The sequence below is a fragment of the Balaenoptera musculus genome, chromosome 9 (assembly GCF_009873245.2).
Source record: "Balaenoptera musculus isolate JJ_BM4_2016_0621 chromosome 9, mBalMus1.pri.v3, whole genome shotgun sequence".
In the NCBI taxonomy this organism is placed as follows: Eukaryota; Metazoa; Chordata; class Mammalia; order Artiodactyla; family Balaenopteridae; genus Balaenoptera; species Balaenoptera musculus.
In genome coordinates, this window is record NC_045793.1 from 76,497,133 (window position 1) to 76,517,493 (window position 20,361).

Below are 20,361 nucleotides of genomic sequence, written 5' to 3' on the forward strand. Positions count from 1 at the left end.
AGACGTGAGCGTCGCCAGCGGAGGTCGTAATTCGTCACCCTTCCACCTGCCTCTCCGCGGCCCCGCCTGTGGAAGGCGCATGCGTGGTTGAATCTCTTCGTTCAAAGGCCGAAGTTCGCTTTCGTCTATTTAGGAATCGCCCAGTTTCGCTGATTGCGGGATGCCTCGGGGCACTGGTCTTGGGATTCCTTCTGCCCGGAACGCGCTCTCTCTGCCCACAGCCTTACCCATTTTCTAAAGTGTATCTCCAAGTGTTCTTTACCTAACATAGAAGGAACATTAACTAAATTCAAAAGGACCGGGTTTTAGTCCCAACTCAGTTATTCTGACTTGCCGTTTAATCTTGGCCAAGTTATTTAACTTATCTCTGTATCAGTTTGCTTCTTCAAGCTGAAGGTTGAACTGCAAGGAAGGTTACAAACTCACAACCAACAGAGCCCCTATCCATGTTTTCTTTGACTCGCAGGGTGTTTGGTTGTTTTATTTATTTTTTGTTACATTTTAAATTACTCGCCAACATTTTAAAGTTTGGGAAAGTTCCCATGAAAATCTGGACTTTTTCAGAGAAGTTGGCGAATCTCATTGCAATCAACACCCATCTTGCCCTCGTTGGTTTAGAATTGCAGTGGTTCTCACCCCTGGCTGCACAATAGAATCAGTGAGGCGATGTAAAGGCTTACTCCTGCTGGACCTACTGCTGCTGGTTTTGACCCCAGGTTGAGGACTTCTTGATTTCTAAGGCTGTAAGAGATTTCTAAGGCTTTGACCTTGATGCCTTTCCTGGCTCACCCTCAAGATACATCATATTTTCTTTTAAATTCTTTTTTTTTTAAGTTTATTTGAGCAAAAATTTGTCTAAATCGGGTAGTTCCAAACCAGAAGTGCTCCGTCTTTTAAATTCTTAAGGTGCCCAATGGCACATAAAAATTTCCCCTAGCTTTCTGTGCTTAGCTCATCATCATGATAATAACAACTAGTCTACTTTGCCTGTGTTAAGTGTTTCAGTACAAAAGTTAGTTTTAATCTTTAAAAGAATTTAAGCTTGCATTGCATTAAAGCTTATTTTACTAATTCTTGTAAGGAGTAAACTATATATATTATAGGCCTCATTTTACAGATAAGGAAACTCTTTCTCAACTTTTTATCCAAATGCCTGATACATAGTAAGGATGCATTTCTGTCAGTGGAGCTGAACAATGCCAAGTTTATTTGCCTTTATCTAACATTCATGGAGCTACATGCTAGGCATTAGAGATACAAGATTTTTTTTTTTAAGGCACTACCTTTAAGAATTTCATGTTTGGGTGGAAAAGACGTGCATAAACAAATGATTCCAATATATTGTGACTGTGCTAAGTCCCACGATTAAGTTATACACAAAATACAATGGGAAGGCAAATGGAGGACACCTTACAATGCCTGGAGGTGTCAAGGAACTTTTGAACAAGCCAATGGTAGTCAAATTGGAAAAGAGGAAATAAATTTGAATCATTAAGGAGGTTAAATCAACAGGACTTGTTGGCCAAATGAATGTGGAGGACAAATTTGAAAAAGGTGGTCAAAGATGACTGCCCAGTTTTGAACTTGTGCAACTAAGTTAGTAGTCTCACTCCTCTGTCTCCGCAAAGTCTAAATTATATAGATTCACCTTAACAGTGATTCCTACACATAGGGTTGGGGATTCAGGCAACCTTATAATGGCTGGAAGTGCTACAAAACTTCACTACTAAATTTTTTTTTTTTAAGATTTTTTTTGATGTGTAAAGTCTTTATTGAATTTGTTACAATATTGCTTCTGTTTTATGTTTTGGTTTTTTGGCCCCAAGTCATGTGGGATCTTAGCTCCCGGACCAGGGATCAAACCGCACCCCCTGCATTGGAAGGTGAAGTCTTAACCACTGGACCACCAGGGAAGTCCCTATTTTTAAATATATCAAATGCACACGCAAGAGAGTCTTCTCCTATTATAATAATAATTACCATATAGGGCTTCCCTGGTGGTGCAGTGGTTGAGAATCTGCCTGCCAATGCAGGGGACACGGGTTCAAGCCCTGGTCTGGGAAGATCCCACATGCCGTGGAGCAACTAGGTCCGTGAGCCACAATTACTGAGCCTGCGCGTCTGGAGCCTGTGCTCCGCAACAAGAGATGCCGCGATAATGAGAGGCCCGCGCACCGCGATGAAGAGTGGCCCCCACTTGCCACAACTAGAGAAAGCCCTCGCACAGAAACGAAGACCCAACACAGCCATAAATAAATAAATAAATAAATAAATAAACCCAAAAGTTTAAAAAAATAATAATAATAATTACCATATATTTGTTATTATGTGCCTAGAAAGAGATGTAGAGAAATATACTTCAAACTCTTTGTAGTAGTAATTATCTCAGGGGATGAGGGAGGAAATTATTGGAAATCTTCACTTTCCATGTATCTCCGTAATATGTTGATTCTTTTTCATATTACTTTTATTTTTTAAAAAAAGGTAGATTTTAAAACAAAATAAAACTCTCTAAGGACTCCCTATTGCCTTTAGGATAAAAGATTAAAGATAAAGATATATTGCACAACCTACATGGTCCTTGAAGTCACCAGATTTTCTCTCATCTCTTCTCTTACCTCTGCCAGAAATGCCTTCCCACACCCCTTTCTTTTTGAAGGTCCATTCAAATATCTACTCCAGGATGTAATCTCCCCGACCTGTCCAGGGCAAGCTGAACACTTCCTCTGTGGTGCCCCGACTCTCAAGTTGATTTATCATTATTTATTAACATGACCATTTCCCCAAGTAGACTACAGGCACAAATCTCATATCCTCCACTACTGTATATGTAACACTTGTGGAATTGTTGAATGAATGTCATCAGGAAGTAACAGCCTTGGTTAATTATGCTACTTAATCAGCCACAGAACAGGTATCTAAAATGCTTTGTAAATTTATGATTAGAGATATTCTTGGCAAAAGAACTGACATTCTCCTTCCTAGTGGGCAACTACACACAGACAACCAATTAGAAATAACTAATACTTACTGGGTGCTTACTATATGCATGCACTGTGCTTGCTTACATGCCTTAACTCGTTGAATCCTCTCAACTCTGTGAGATGGGACTGTATTAACAATCTCATTTTGAGGAAACTGAGGCACAGGGAACTGAAGTAAATTTGCCCAAGTTCATAGAGCTGGTAAGTGGTGGAAGTAGTGTCTAAACCCAGACACTCTTACTCCAGAACTTGAATGTTAACCATGACACTAGACTGCGTTATAGAAGAGAAGTAAACACAGGACCAGAAGAAAAGAAATTGTATATTCTCAAAAAATATTTTCCTCATGCTGTGATAGATAAAAGAATTCTTTCCATTGTACTGAAGCAACACATACGACTAGACCAAATGCTGGCCAGTGACCCAAAGGGATGCTGACTGGCTGAACCAACCAGACTCTCCCTAAATGAGATTTGAACTCAAGATAGAAATAACAATTTGACCAAAGCTGGTAAGACAGAGAGAATAGAAGACATGAAGCGGCAGAAGGCACAAGTAGGCAGAAACCGTGAGGTAGAGAATATTGAGTTATAATGATATTAAAGCCCTCAGATAAAGAATAACATGCTTTCTGGGGTTTTTTGTTTTGTTTTGTTTGTTTTTTGGCCTTGCCGTGGGGCTTATGGGATCTTAGTTCCCCGACCAGGGATCAAACCCATGCCCTCTGCAGTGGAAGCGAGAAGTCCTAACCACTGGACCACCAGGGAAGTCCCACGTGCTTTCTGGTGATAGCGCAATAAGATAGTCCCACCTGGAGTTTGCTGTAGGCTGAACAACCTTCCATTCCCCAGCTTTATTCCAAAGTTGGTAAGCCTGGCTATGCCATGGTTCCTGTTCTGTAACGTAGAAGAAAGTGAACTAATCAATTACATTATAACCCCCATGGTCTCAGCTAATTATAAAATAACAGAAGAGAGGTGAAGGCATGAAGGTGAGAAACTCAGGGAAAAAAATCAACTGTCAGGATTTCACCAGCAACATCCAGAGAAAAGATAATACTAACTCTGTCTTAGGAAAAATATATCCCTAGAGAGGGTTAGATGGTTGAACCCTTTAAGTTGCTAAGAGGAAAGAAACCTACAGAAATATGGGTGGTGGACATTTCTGACAGCACAGCCAGGCTTCACAGAAAAACAGGAACCACTCCTTTTAAATGTCTATTTCCACATCTGTAAAATGGAAAGGGGATAACTACTTGTTATGGACTGAATTCTGTCCCCCTCCCCCCAATTCATATGTTGAAGCCTCAACCCCCTGTGGAGGGATTTGGAGAAAGGGCCTTTAAGGAGGTAATTAAGATCAAATGAAATCTTAAGAGTGGACCCTAATCTGATAGGGCCTGTTCTTATAAGAAAAGAGACACTAGAGCTCTCTGTCCTCGTGCACACAGAGGAAAGGCCATGTGAGGACACAGTGAGAAGAGAGCACCTTGATCTAGGACTTTGAGCCTCTAGAAGTGTGAGAAAACAAGCTTCGGTTGTTTAAGTCACCCAGTCTGTGGTGTTGTGCTATGGCAGTCTGAGCAGACTCATACACCACCTAAGAGGGTTGTGTGTAAGGAAAATTAAATCAGATCATGTTAATATATTAATAGAAGTACCATGTATCGGGCACCTCCCTGTGTCAGGCCCTTCATGGACATCATCTCCGGTCCTCCAAAACTTCATGCTCTTTGCACCCCTCACACTGCTTGGTGTGTAGTTGGTTTGTTGAATTTTGAATCTGAACATCATGGTCTTATTAACACAACATTTATAAGCCATAATTGTTTTTATGCATTCACTCATTCTGGAGTACTGAGTACTGACAATGTGCAGCTCCTTGCGCTATGGATAATTACGTGTGGAGACCCATAAGAAAATGAGGTACAGTCTTCCACTTAGAGACTCTGTGATCTAGTTAAGAGAGAGTAAGACAAGTATATCAATAAGTTACTTGTCCATGTGACTAATCTTTGGAAAAACAATAACATCACATCAAGATTAAACACAGGGACCCAGGGGCAGAAGCTCTGCATTTGAATCCTGGCTCTGTCACTTAGCTGTGTGATCATGGTCAAGTTATTTAACCTCTCTGAGTCTCTTTTCTCATCTGCAAAAGAAGATAACAATAATATCCACCTCAATCAGTTACTGTAAAGATGAAGAGATAATATGCTTGAAATATGGGGCCTAACTAAAAGACTTAGGCAAAGGTAAGCTATTTCTATTATTGTTTGTTGTTTGCGTCTTCGTTCTTACTGGTTTCTGTTTCAAAGATCAACCTTTTTCAGAAGTTTTTTCTCTAGCTCTAAGGCTACCTATCAACAGCCTTCCAGGAACTGGCTGCACCTACTACATACAGAGCTACAGAGTGCGCAAGGGACAGACTAACACAACCTGCGACAGAGTGTCAGCTCCTCAAGGAATAGAGTTTATACTCTGTGTCCATTAAATCTGAATACAATGCTGTGCCATGGAGGGAGCCTAACATATATCCATTGCTACAAAGAAAAGAACACAGAGATAGAAGTCACGTGGATCTGAGAGCAGACTTGTCAACCTTTGAATCCAACTCTGCCATTTCCCCAAAACAAGAACTGCAAGAACTAGTTGATAATATATCAGAAAAACTACTTAATTCACCATGGTTACCAGGAAAACAGGGCCTATTTTCCAAAATGCAGCCAAATATATGCACCAAAATGAAAAAGAGGAAAAAAATTTAGCATGCATCTGGTTTTCCAGAAATGGTATATTAAAAATATATCAATATTCAAACACCATGTGCTTTCTTGAGTTTTTAACTCTTACTTTGTCCTCTTTTTTTTTCTGCTAGGGTGTTTTGGGTGGATAGATAATTTCTTACTGCCATGATACAGCTTGGGATTCTTAAGCATATCAAGCGAGCATATGCATGGAATACAATTTCTGCAAAGAAGAGATTAGCCAAAAAGCATCACTGGGACATCTACCAAGTGTAGGGTTCTGCCAGGAAAAGGGAATTTCAGAAAACTGTGCTTCTCAGCTCCTGCCCACAAGGATTTGGGAATCTTATTTGGGGACAGAGCACACATACCCTTGAAAGACAAGAGAGTATGGGGTAAGAGCCAAATGTGTAGGGCAGACAATATACTGTTATAGAAATCTGGATGAGAGACAAGTCACAGAGGGCTGGATTGTTCAGGGGGAACGTCACAGAACTGAGCCTGAGCTAGTTTCTGATGGCTGAGGAAGAGGGAGACAAGAATAAAGAAATGCCAGAAGGTGCAGGATTAGGAAAGAGAGAGTAAAACGATTTAGGTGGAACAGAAGCTCCAGGCAGGAAATAATGAGACCAAGTTATAAAAAGAACCTAAATGTCATGTTAAGAAATTTGGATTTTAGCCAGAGAGTAGCTAGAAAGCTACTGAATATTTTAGAGGAAAAAAAAAAATTACAGGGTAAAAGCAATTTATTTTTAGGGTTTAATTTTTTCAGTTTTCTTAATTTTGTTGAAAAGGAAATAAATTCACATCGTGTAAATTTAAAAGGTACAAAAGGTACTCAGTGAAAGGTCTCCCTCTGCTTCTGTCCCCTGCTGCCCATTTTTATCCCTGGAAGCAAATCAATGTTACCGATTTCCTATATATTCTTCCAGAGATATCTATGCATATGTTTTGCAAATGGAATACAGTCAGATTTACTTACCTTAAAAATGTAATTTAAAGATTATTTTATATGAATACATAAAAAGATTTCTCATTACCTTTTTAAAAAATAGATGGATTGGTACAAAAGAGCATAATTCTATTTCTTTTACACTTTGCTGCTCAGATCTTCTCCTTGGAGGCAACCCATTGTCTCTAGTTTCATATACATCCTTCCAGAGATATTCTAGGTATATGGAAACAAATAAACACAAACTCACACATCCTCCTCACCCCTTTAAAAATATAGAAATAGGATGCATAATATACACTATCTCACCTTCTTTCTTTATTTTAAAATATTTCTTAGAAACCCAAATAAAGTCCTTACTTAAATTAAAGGTCCAATCTCAACTTCCTGGTTTTAACAATGGATTATGGTTATGTATATCTTATCATTGGGGGAAGCTGGGTGAAGAGAGAGTTCCTGACCCACAGGAACTCTCTGTACAATTTTTGGAACTTCTTGGAAGTCTTAAAATATGTCAAAATAAAAAGTATTAAGAATATTCCTTAGCAATTATTTCAGATCAGTACATAAAAGCTTCCCTTTTTATAGATGCATAGTCATACTTTTCATGAATAAAATATTTAACTTGTCCCCTATGGAGCCAAGTATCTCAGATTTCCTTTAAATTCCTGAAAATTAATAACAGTGTCCAACCGTGTGTACTCAGACTTTGACTCGATGGTTAAGAGTGGGCTAGGTACCAAACTATGCAACCACAATAAAGACTGTAGTGGGAAATCAGGGGCTGGGAAATCAGGAGCTCCCAGTTCTCATTCTAGTCTTCTCACTAATGTTTGACTTGCAGTAGGTCACTTAACCCTCCTGTTTTGGCTCTCTCATCTGCAACATTGGGATTACCTACCTTGGTTACCTTTCAATTATCTTGAGGGTTAGACAAGATGATAGATGGAACATGACTTACTTAAGTTGAATCCATTATAAAAATAAAAGTTTGGCAAGTATGACTATCACCTATATCAGAATCCTCTACCTACAATCAGAAATAGGAGTTATCTCCACAGACATAAAGAACAGATTTGTGGTTGTCAAGGGGAAGGGGGGTGGGGAAGGGATGGAGTGGGAGCTTGGGGTTAGCAGATGCAAACTATTATGTATAGAATGGATAAACAACAATGTATAGCACAGAGAACTATACTCAGTATTTTGTAATAACCTATATGGGAAAAGAATCTGAAAAAGAATAAATAAATAAATAAATATATATATATATATACACACACACATATATATATTATATATATAATACATAATATATATATAAAGCTGAATCCCTTTACTGTACACCTGAAACTAACACATTTTAAATCAACTATACTTCAATAAAAAATAAATTAATTTTTTAAAAAGACAAAAGAAAAGAATATAAAAAAGAATGCATATATGTAAAATGGAATCACTTTGCTATAGAGCAGAAATTAACACACATTGTAAATCAACTATACTTCAATTAAAAAAAAAAGAAATAGGAGTTATCTCATGGCAGATTTAGTCTCCCTTTGAGTGCCAAAGAAAGCTGCATCTTACCCCATATTATTTTTGATTTAAAATAAAATTATTTTCTGAGCGCTTCTGTTTTCTAATCCAGTCACTAATGACTGTCAGAAGGGGTGCCACACAGTAATAATGATAAATAAAACATTTGCATTTAATAGCCATTCTGCCTCACTTCAATGCACAGTTTAATAACCCATCTAACAGGTTGACTCCCTGGTATTAGTACATTTTGCAGGTAAATCATCCTGTTGGACACACCAAGAAGCAATTTTAGTTAACACCCAGACATTCTAAAGGGGTTTCACTCAAGCACGATATTCAAAGTATTGGCTTCCACCAATCAGAATGGCACAAAAAGACACACCCACGCTGGTTCACCTGGGCTGGAAAGCAGAGTGCAGGTTTTATCTTTGTTTCTTGTTTTCCCTGAAAGGGAACTTCAAGTTGAATTTCTCCAAGAACTAGACAATGTAGCCAACACCTATGTTTAAATTTTTCAAGGTAAACATTTTCTCCTCAGTATTCTATGGTGCAGAACTGGAAAAGATTCAATGCCTTTTTTCTAAGGAAATGTGTGGCTCCTTGTGCAGAGTTGCTTGCTGCATATAGCCTGCTCAAAGTGGGTGCCTATTATCCCAGTGGCAACACCAGCTTATTTAAATTTTCATGGCCTGCTGTTCACTGGGCCTGAACTGATGATACTAATCAGGTAAATGGTTATGCCCTGGGATCCAGGAGTTCTACTTCTCAGAATTTACCCTAAGGAAAGGATGGATGCTTTAAGGGAGGTATCAGCTCACTACGATCATCCTAGCTGCACTCCTCACGTATAGGGATGGGTCCCCAGCAGCCAGCAGCTCTATTCAGTCTGACCCACCACTGGCCCAGCTGATTGGACAAAGCATAGATTCCCAAGACAAAAAGAGCCAGTCGGAGTCTTTCTCCCAGAATTTGGAATTGGGATAAAGAGATTCCACTTCAGTCAAAAACAGACTCTTGTAAGATAGAGATATAATGTTGAAAGAGCGAAGGGACCCATCTTCTCCCACCATGGCGCCTGAGTAACAGAAAAAGCTAGGCAATGGGAAAAAAATGAAGCCCACCCAGAGGGAAGCACCCAGAAGAGGCCCACCTGGCTACAGAGTCCATTCCTTTCCCTGGGCCCCTCGCCTTTCCTCCCTCTCTGTGACACTCCCTCTATCATCATCAAAAGTCCGTCAATTGACTGATGATAGGGAATTCCCTGGCAGTCCAGTGGTTAGGATTCCGTGCTTTCACTACCGAGGGCCCGGGTTCAATCCCTGGTCGGGGAATCCCACAAGACACACGGTGCAGTGCGGCCAAGGGGAAAAAAAAAAAAAAATGGCTGACGATAACTTGAATTGGTCTCTTGCAACTAAAGAATTTAACTAGAAAATAGCTCACCAAAATACTCATTGCAGCATGATTTGAGACTTGGAAGCAACCTCAATGTTCATCAGCAGAAGAATCATTGTCAGTGCTGCCATACACAGGTGTGCAGCCTTTTAAAACACAGATTACAGGGCTTCCCTGGTGGCGCAGTGGTTGAGAATCCGCCTGCCAATGCAGGGGACACGGGTTCGAGCCCTGGTCTGGGAAGATCCCACATGCCACGGAGCAACTACGCCCGTGAGCCACAATTACTGAGCCTGCACGTCTGGAGCCTGTTCTCCGCAACAAGAGAGACCACGACAGTGAGAGGCCCGCGCACCGCGATGAAGAGTGGCCCCCGCTTGCCCAACTTGAGAAAGCCCTCGCACAGAAACAAAGACCCAACACAGCCAAAAATAAATAAATAAATAAATAATTTAAAAAAAGAAAAAAACACAGATTACATAGACCGTGTAGCAACAGGATTAAAGAGTTGTTAACTGATACAAGGATAAAGCAAAATTTTATGAGCACTTGGGTTGCAGCTATATACAAAATATGTCTAAAGATGGACAAAGGCTGGAAGAGAAGAGAAAACAGACCAGAAAAAGTAGATGTGGAAATATGAGGTGATAAATACATAAAATTGAACATGGCACTGGGAATGGAAATGAAAGTAAGGATGTGAATGGCCTATTGAATGAAACATTGACTGGAAAGGTGGCAATTCAAATCAGCTATGAGATTTCAAGTTTGGGGGATGGTATTTGGTGATATTAACACAAATAGAAAAGAAAGGGGAAGGAAGGGAAGGGAGGGAAAAACAAAGAAGGAAAGAGGGAAAAGAGGAATATAACAGTCCTGGAACAAGGGCTCTGCTATTGTGGGAGAGTTAACATGCTTTGTTAGACACAGAATCATATCTGAACACAAACCTGAAGATCTTCTGGTTTTCATTCTACAAATGGAAAACCCGAGGTCCCCAGAGGTGAAGGCCATCTAGTTAAGACTTAACAGATCCAGGCTCTTAAAATTCAAGGCCAGTGGACTTCATATATACACCATACTGTCCATTGTTTCATAAAAGTATACAAAAACTGGATTAAAGCCAAGATATAATGGGTTTGATTTGCAGACCTTTCCTCATTGACCTATTAATAAATTAAGTTCTCATTTCAGTGTCAGATTCTTCCCTGAGAAACACTGCTATTTAAAAATATTGATTTCATAAAGTGATTATGGAGGTTGACAAGTTGTTCAGGTAACTGACCAAATAGCATTTTAAAACAATTTCCTTTCTTTCTTTATTTTGCTGCGCCAGGTCTTAGCTGCAGCACACAGGATCTTTGTTGCAGCATGCATGTGGGGTCTTTGTTGTGACATGCACATGGGGTCTAGTTCCCTGACCAGGGATTGAACCCTGGGCCTCTGCATTGGGAACACAGAGTCTTAGCCACTGTGCCACCAGGGAAGTCCCAAAATAGTTTCCTTTCTAATAAAGATAGGTCAAGAGTTAGAAATGAGGGCAAGACATATGAATGAAAGTTCCTCCCAGCAGGAGGCACTATAGCACATGGAATCAGACTACAGGGGCAAACCTTAGCTTTGCAGCTCTCACTAGCTACGAACTCTTGGATGAGTCTTAGGTGGTACGTAGTAGGTGCTCTATAAATGTCAGCTCTTATTATTAGCCAACTGAAAGGCAGGACTACTTGCCATGACTGCTGGTTCCAGGTCAAGGCATTAGGGACCCTTGGGCAAGCATGGAAGAGTCCAGTTAGGCAGACTAAGCCACACCAGGGCCTGGACATGCAGGCAAGCAAGTAAACAGATCAGATGAACTCTGAGCCACAGTTCACATTGGGTTTCCTAGAGAATATTCAAAGCTGAGTTTAAGGGGCAGGATGCCAGGACAGGAAATAATTGGAGAATACTCAGCTTAACCCTAGAAGAGAACTGAAGCAGGCCAACAATGGTGGTAGTTGGGGGGTGGGAAAGGATATAATAGAAAAAAAGAGTGCTCAGCACCATTCAGGACATAGGAAGAAACCCAGTTACCTGGCGACATCAAATGGTAGGTTGGAGTTAGAGGCTTAGAGGTAACACTTGTTAAAAACTGTGCGGGGTCTAAAGTTTTACCCCATTTCCAAGCTTGCAAGTTACTCTTTCATGGACACTGGTAAAAGGCATGAGCCTCTTGGTCAGAGATTGAGGATTTTATTACATGTGGCAAAAGAAGTAGCCAGAGCTTTGTGTTGGTTTGCAGTGGTTCCCCATGTCCCCCGAATCCCACAGTGATGACACAAAGAACCCATCCAGAATGCCTGCCCATGCAGAGGGTTGCCATGGGAGAGGAACACTGACCTGGAGGGATTCACTGTTTTTATAGTGAGCAGTAGCAAATCTTTGTCTGGGAGGAGGCATTGCCTCTTCCCTGAAGGTCGCTTGCTGCACATATAACCCTGAATAATGGCCTGGACAAAGAGCCATCGGGGCCTTGCATTCTTGGCATACTCAGAAAGAACAGACAGGGAGGCCCAGTGCCCATGGCAGATTCTCTCTTTCAACAACCCTTTTAAACCAGGATGGAAACTTTAGTCAGGGTGAATTCAAAAATGAGGTGGAATTAAGTCAAAAGAAAGGAGACTGTAGAAGCACAAAAGTGAGGTGCTGGAGAGAGCAGGTGAGTCAGAGGCTGGCTCTGGAGATAAGGAGAGACCCCAGACAGGGACGTTGGCCTTAGCCAGCATAGAAGTCATAAGAAAAGGTAAGATCTGCAAGGGAGAGAAGGCAGAGAGAGAAGGACTCACATAAAATGCCCAACTGAATTAGCAGATGCAAACTATTACATAGAGGATGGATAAACAACAAGGTCCTACTGTATAGCACAGGGAACTATATTCAATATCCTGTGATAAATCATCATGGAAAAGACTATGAAAAAGAATATATATGGAGGATTAACCAAGATGGCGGAGTAGAAGGACATGCTCTCACTCCCTCTTGCGAGAGCACCAGAATCACAACTGGCTGCTGGACAATCATCAACAGGAAGACACTGGACTTCACCAAGGAGGATACCCCACGTCCAAGGACAGAGGAGAAACCACAGTGAGACGGTAGGAGGGGCGCAATCAGAGTAAAATCAAATCCTATAACTGCTGGGTGGGTGACTCACAGACTGGCGAACACTTATACCACAGAAGTCCACCCACTGGAGTGAACGTTCTGAGCCCCATGTCAGGCTTCCCAACCTGGGGGTCCGGCAATGGGAGGAGGAATTCATACAGAATCAGACTTTGAAGCCTAGTGGGAATTGATTGCAGGACTTCGACAGGACTGGGGGAAACAGAGGCCCCACTCTTGGAGGGCGCACACAAAATAGTGTGTGCATCGGGACCCAGGGAAAGGAGCAGTGACCCTGGGGGAGACTGAACCAGACATACCTGCTGGTGTTGGGGGGTCTCCTGCAGAGGCGGGGGCTGGCTCTGTTTCACCGTGGGGACAAGGACACTGGCAGCAGAGGTTCTGGGAAGTACTCCTTGGTGTGAGCCCTCCCAGAGTCTGCCATTAGCCCCACCAAAGAGCCTGGGTAGGCTCCAGTGTTGGGTTGCCTCAGGCAAAACAACCAACAGGGAGGGAACCCAGCCCCACCCATCAACAGTCAAGTGGATTAAAGTTTTACTGAGCGCCACAGCAACAGTCAGCTCTACCCACCTCCAGAGCCTCCCATCAAGCCTCTTAGATAGCCTCAACCACCAGAGGGCAGACAGCAGAAGCAAGAAAAACTACAGTCCTGCAGCCTGTGGAACAGAAACCACATTTACAGAAATATAGACAAGATGAAAAGGCAGAGGGCTATATACCAGATGAAGGAACAAGAAAAAACCCCAGAAAAACAACTAAATGAAGTGGAGATAGGCAACCTTCCAGAAAAAGAATTCAGAATAATGATAGTGAAGATGATCCAGGACCTCGGAATAAGAATGGAGGCAAAGATTGAGAAGATGCAAGAAATGTTTAACAAAGACCTAGAAGAATTAAAGAACAAACAAACAGAGATGAACAATACAATAACTGAAATGAAAACTACACTAGAAGGAATCAATAGTAGAATAACTGAGGAAGAAGAACGGATAAGTGACCTGGAAGACAGAATGGTGGAACTCACTGCTGCAGAACAGACTAAAGAAAAAAGAATGAAAAGAAATAAAGACAGCCTAAGAGACCTCTGGGACAACATTGAACGCAACAACATTCGCATTATAGGGGTCCCAGAAGGAGAAGAGACAGAGAAAGGACCAGATAAAATATTTGAAGAGATTGTAGTCGAAAACTTTCCTAACATGGGAAAGGAAATAGCCACCCAAGTCCAGGAAGCGCAGAGAGTCCCATACAGGATAAACCCAAGGAGAAGCACGCCAAGACACATAGTAATCAAAGTGGCAAAAATTAAAGACAAAGAAAAATTACTGAAAGCAGCAAGGGAAAAATGACAAATAACATACAAGGGAACTCCCATAAGGTTAACAGCTGATTTCTCAGCAGAAACTCTACAAACCAGAAGGGAGTGGCATGATATACTTAAAGTGATGAAAGGGAAGGACCTACAACCAAGATTACTCTACCCGGCAAGGATCTCATTCAGATTCGACAGAGAAATCAAAAGCTTTACAGACAAGCAAAAGCTAAGAGAATTCAGCACCACCAAACCAGCTCTACAACAAATGTTAAAGGAAATTCTCTAAGTAGGAAACACAAGAGAAGAAAAGGCCCTACAAAAACAAACCCAAAACAATTAAGAAAATGGTCATAGGAACATACATATCGATAATTACCTTAAACGTGAATGGATTAAATGCTCCAGCCAAAAGACACAGGCTTGCTGAATGGATACAAAAACAAGACCCATATATATGCTGTCTACAAGACACCCACTTCAGACCTAGGGACACATACAGACTGAAAGTGAGGGGATGGAAAAAGATATTCCATGCAAATGGAAATCAAAAGAAAGCTGGAGTAGCTATACTCATATCAGATAAAATAGACTTTAAAATAAAGAATGTTACAGGAGACAAGGAAGGACACTACATAATGATCAAGGGATCAATCCAAGAAGAAGATATAACAATTATAATTATATATGCACCCAACATAGGAGCACCTCAATACATAAGGCAACTGCTAACAGCTATAAAAGAGGAAATTGACAGTAACACAATAATAGTGGGGGACTTTAACACCTCACTTACACCAATGGACAGATCATCCAAAATGAAAATAAATAAGGAAACAGAAGCTTTAAATGACACAATAGACCAGATAGATTTAATTGATATTTATAGGACATTCCATCCAAAAAAGCAGATTACACGTTCTTCTCAAGTGCGCACGGAACATTCTCCAGGATAGATCACATCTTGGGTCACAAATCAAGCCTCAGTAAATTTAAGAAAATTGAAATCATATCAAGCATCTTTTCTGACCACAACGCTATGAGATTAGAAATGAATTACAGGGGAAAAAACGTAAAAAACACAAACACATGGAGGCTAAACAATACGTTACTAAATAACCAAGAGACCACTGAAGAAATCAAAGAGGAAATTAAAAAATACCTAGAGACAAATTACAATGAAAACACGACGACCCAAAACCTATGGGATGCAGCAAAAGCAGTTCTAAGAGGGAAGTTTATAGCTATACAAGCCTACCTAAAGAAACAAGAAAAATCTCAAGTAAACAATCTAACCTTACACCTAAAGAAACTAGAGAAAGAAGAACAAACAAAACCCAAAGTTAGCAGAAGGAAAGAAATCATAAAGATCAGAGCAGAAATAAATGAAATAGAAACAAAGAAAACAATAGCAAAGATCAATAAAACTAAAAGCTGGTTCTTTGAGAAGATAAACAAAATTGATAAGCCATTAGCCAGACTCATCAAGAAAAAGAGGGAGAGGACTCAAATCAATAAAATCAGAAATGAAAAAGGAGAAGTTACAACAGACACCGCAGAAATACAAAGCATCCTAAGAGACTACTACAAGCAACTTTATGCCAATAAAATGGACAACCTGGAAGAAATGGACAAATTCTTAGAAAGGTATAACCTTCCAAGACTGAACCAGGAAGAAGCAGAAAATATGAACAGACCAATCACAAGTAATGAAAGTGAAACTGTGATTAAAAATCTTCCAACAAACAAAAGTCCAGGACCAGATGGCTTCACAGGTGAATTCTATCAAACATTTAGAGAAGAGCTAACACCTATCTTTCTCAAACTCTTCCAAAAAATTGCAGAGGAAGGAACACTCCCAGACTCATTCTATGAGGCCACCATCACCCTGATACCAAAACCAGACAAAGACACTACAAAAAAAGAAAATTACAGACCAATATCACTGATGAATATGGATGCGAAAATCCTCAACAAAATACTAGCAAACAGAATCCAGCAACACATTAAAAGGATCATACACCACGATCAAGTGGGATTTATCCCAGGGATGCAAGGATTCTTCAATACACGCAAATCAATCAATGTGATACACCATATTAACAAATTGAAGAATAAAAACCATATGATCATCTCAATAGATGCAGAAAAAGCTTTTGACAAAATTCAACACCCATTTATGATAAAAACTCTCCAGAAAGTGGGCATAGAGGGAACCTACCTCAACATAATAAAGGCCATATATGACAAACCCACAGCAAACATCATTCGCAACGGTGAAAAACTGAAAGCATTTCCTCTAAGATCAGGAACGAGACAAGGATGTCCACTCTCACCACTGTTATTCAACATAGTTCTGGAAGTCCTAGCCACGGCAATCAGAGAAGAAAAAGAAATAAAAGGAATACAAATTGGAAAAGAAGAAGTAAAACTGTCACTGTTTGCAGATGACATGATACTATACATAGAGAATCCTAAAACTGCCACCAGAAAACTGCTAGAGCTAATTAATGAATATGGTAAAGTTGCAGGATACAAAATGAATGCACAGAAATCTCTTGCATTCCTATACACTAATGATGAAAAATCTGAAAGAGAAATTATGGAAACACTCCCATTTACCATTGCAACACAAAGAATAAAATACCTAGGAATAAACCTACCTAGGGAGACAAAAGACCTGTATGCAGAAAACTATAAGACACTGATGAAAGAAATTAAAGATGATACCAACAGATGGAGAGATATACCATGTTCTTGGATTGGAAGAATCAATATTGTGAAAATGACTATACTACCCAAAGCAATCTACAGATTCAATGCAATCCATATCAAATTACCAATGGCATTTTTTATGGAACTAGAAGAAAATAATCTTAAAATTTGTATGGAGACACAAAAGACCCCGAATAGCCAAAGCAGCCTTGAGGGAAAAAAACGGAGCTGGAGGAATCAGACTCCCTGACTTCAGACTATACTACAAAGCTACAGTAATCAAGACAATATGGTACTGGCACAAAAACAGAAGCATAGATCAATGGAACAAGATAGAAAGCCCAGAGATAAACCCACGCACCTATGGTCAACTGATCTATGACAAAGGAGGCAAAGATATACAATGGAGAAAAGACAGTCTCTTCAATAAGTGGTGCTGGGAAAACTGGACAGCTACATGTAAAAGAATGAAATTAGAATACTCCCTAACACCATACACAAAAATAAACTCAAAATGGATTAGAGACCTAAATGTAAGACTGGACACTATAAAACTCTTAGAGGAAAACATAGGAAGAACACTCTTTGACATAAATCACAGCAAGATCTTTTTTGATCCACCTCCTAGAGTAATGGAAATTAAAAGAAAAATAAACAAATGGGATCTAATGAAACTTCAAAGCTTTTGCACAGCAAAGGAAACCATAAACAAGACGAAAAGACAACCCTCAGAATGGGAGAAAATATTTGCAAACGAATCAACGGACAAAGGATTAATCTCCAAAATATATAAACAGCTCATTCAGCTCAATATTAAAGAAACAAACACCCCAGTCCAAAAATGGGCAGAAGACCTAAATAGACATTTCTCCAAAGAAGACATACAGATGGCCACGAAGCACATGAAAAGATGCTCAACATCACTAATTATTAGAGAAATGCAAATCAAAACTACAATGAGGTATCACCTCACAGCAGTTAGAATGGGCATCATCAGAAAATCTACAAACAACAAATGCTGGAGAGGGTGTGGAGAAAAGGGAAACCTCTTGCACTGTTGGTGGGAATGTAAATTGATACAGCCACTATGGAGAACAATATGGAGGTTCCCTAAAAAACTAAAAATAGAATTACCATATGACCCAGCAATCCCACTACTGGGCATATACCCAGAGAAAACCATAATTCAAAAAGACACATGCACCCGAATGTTCATTGCAGCACTATTTACAATAGCCAGGTCATGGAAGCAACCTAAATGCCCATCGACAGACGAATGGATAAAGAAGTGGTGGTACATATATACAATGGAATATTACTCAGCCATAAAAAGGAACGAAATTGAGTCATTTGTTGAGACGTGGATGGACCTAGAGACTGTCATACAGAGTGAAGTAAGTCAGAAAGAGAAAAACAAATATCATATATTAACGCATGTATGTGGAACCTAGAAAAATGGTACAGATGAGCCGGTTTGCAGGGCAGAAGTTGAGATACAGATGTAGAGAACAGACATATGGACACCAAGGGGGGAAAACTGCGGTGGGGTGGGGATGGTGGTGTGCTGAATTGGGCGATTGGGATTGACATGTATACACTGATGTGTATAAAATTGATGACTAATAAGAACCTGCAGTATAAACAAACAAACAAACAAAACAACTAATACTAAACTTTCATTGGGTTATTTGTATGGAAATATGTTAATATAAATGTTTCAGACATTACATGAAATTTCTAAAAATCTTATATGTTCTGGTATAATGTTATAGGTCATAATCCTAGTTATTACTTTAAAATGTATATCTCAGAAATAACTAATTTTCTTGTCAACTGCATTATTATGAACTTTCATCAAATCTTTAACCGTGGTCATTTTTAAGTCTTTTGTCATTTACAGACAGTTCTGGGTGTACTCTGATGCTTTTGTAAATATGTTCCTATAAAAGGGTTTCATCTTCAGGAAATTCATGGAAAAGACTCTGACAAGTACAGGTTTCTGGTAACTGACTGTACTGCTGAATTGAATGAATAAGCATTTTCAGAACTCTAATGAAAAACTGATGAGCTCATAAAAGTGCTAACAAAAGATCAAGATTAAAAAAAAATTAATTACATGGGACTGAGTGAACTGATGAGGATGAGTATAATTTTTGTGACTTTCTGTTTGAATTTAAAAAAAGAAAAAATCCCACAAGGAGTCAGAGGCAAAGAATATACAAATCAATTTTCACTGCAAAGTAAAGGAGCTGTTACAGTGGAGGATTACTGGACTGAATGTCAATATTATGACATAGTATGAGTGTGTTTCATGTTTGGTAATTGCAATCATTGTTGCTTTTGTTGTGGTCATCCATGTACAATGCTTGGTGTCAGTCTATTTATCTCTTGTAAAAATAAAATACAGTGTGTGTGTGGAAAAAAAAAAAAGAATATATATGTATAACTGAATCACTTTGCCATAGACCAGAAACTAACACAACATTGTGAATCAACTATACTAGAATAAAATAATTTTTTTCAACACCCAGTTGAGAGGCTAGAACAAAGAGACAGAGGCAGCCAGGTGGAGCAGGAAGTTCAGGCAGGGGGAGAACCGGGGCTGTGTGAAATCAGTCAAAGCACGCCTGCGCTCAGGGGTCTAGGGAGACCCCCCCAACCCAGCCCCCGGCCGGGCGAGGGACCCCTTCCATGCACTCCCTCAGCGCCTCCTGTCGGCTCCACTGCCCCGTGGCTGGCTGTGACCGCCCTGGGATTATAAATCCTCCTGGAACGGGGGACGTGTGATTCACCTCCATACCCAGGGTCTGCAGCAGCGCCTCTCATGGCTGGCGTTCAACGTACACACTGTGAATTAACAAGTCAACCAGTTAGTCGGTGAGGCAGTTTCTGGAAGCCTTACAGTGTCAGATTCTGCACGTGAATCATGTAAGATGAGGAGTGAGAACAAAGCGGCTGCTCGTGGAAACTGGGAAGTCACAGGTCCCAATTCCAGAAGACGGGTTTGTCAGCGGAAAGGTACACACACCAGCCCTTCAGGCACTAAGGGTGGAGAGTGGGGTGAAAAGCCAAGGTGGCAACTCTTATTCTTTATGTCCCACCTCCCGCCCCTTGCCTTGTGGGTGTGAAGAGTCACACCGCTTCGAAGGGAAGCACGATTGTTACGGCTGAAGCGAAAAGAAATGGCAACAGTCAACTTTAGGTGTTTAGAAAAAATTTCCACGAGTGCTTTAGTGAAATCAGGTGTGGGGAGAAGCGGGGGAGCAGGGTACAGAGCTAACACCAGAGCAGTGGAGTCTGGGAAAGAGAAGAAGAGGAAGAGGCCCTGCTTCCAGGAGACCCGGGCGAGGTCTGGCGGGTGGGGAAGGAAGTCAGAGATGGGGGCCAGGAACCCTGACTTGGAAAGAGGGCCTGCTCCGGGGCACCGGGTTGCAGGGATCCTATCAGGAGATCACCGTGCTCCTACCTTCCCAGCTCGGGGCCTTCGCACTTCTGTGCCCTCTGCCTGGAATGCTCTTCCCACGGCTCAGCCCCTCATTGCCTTCAGGTCTCTTCAGAA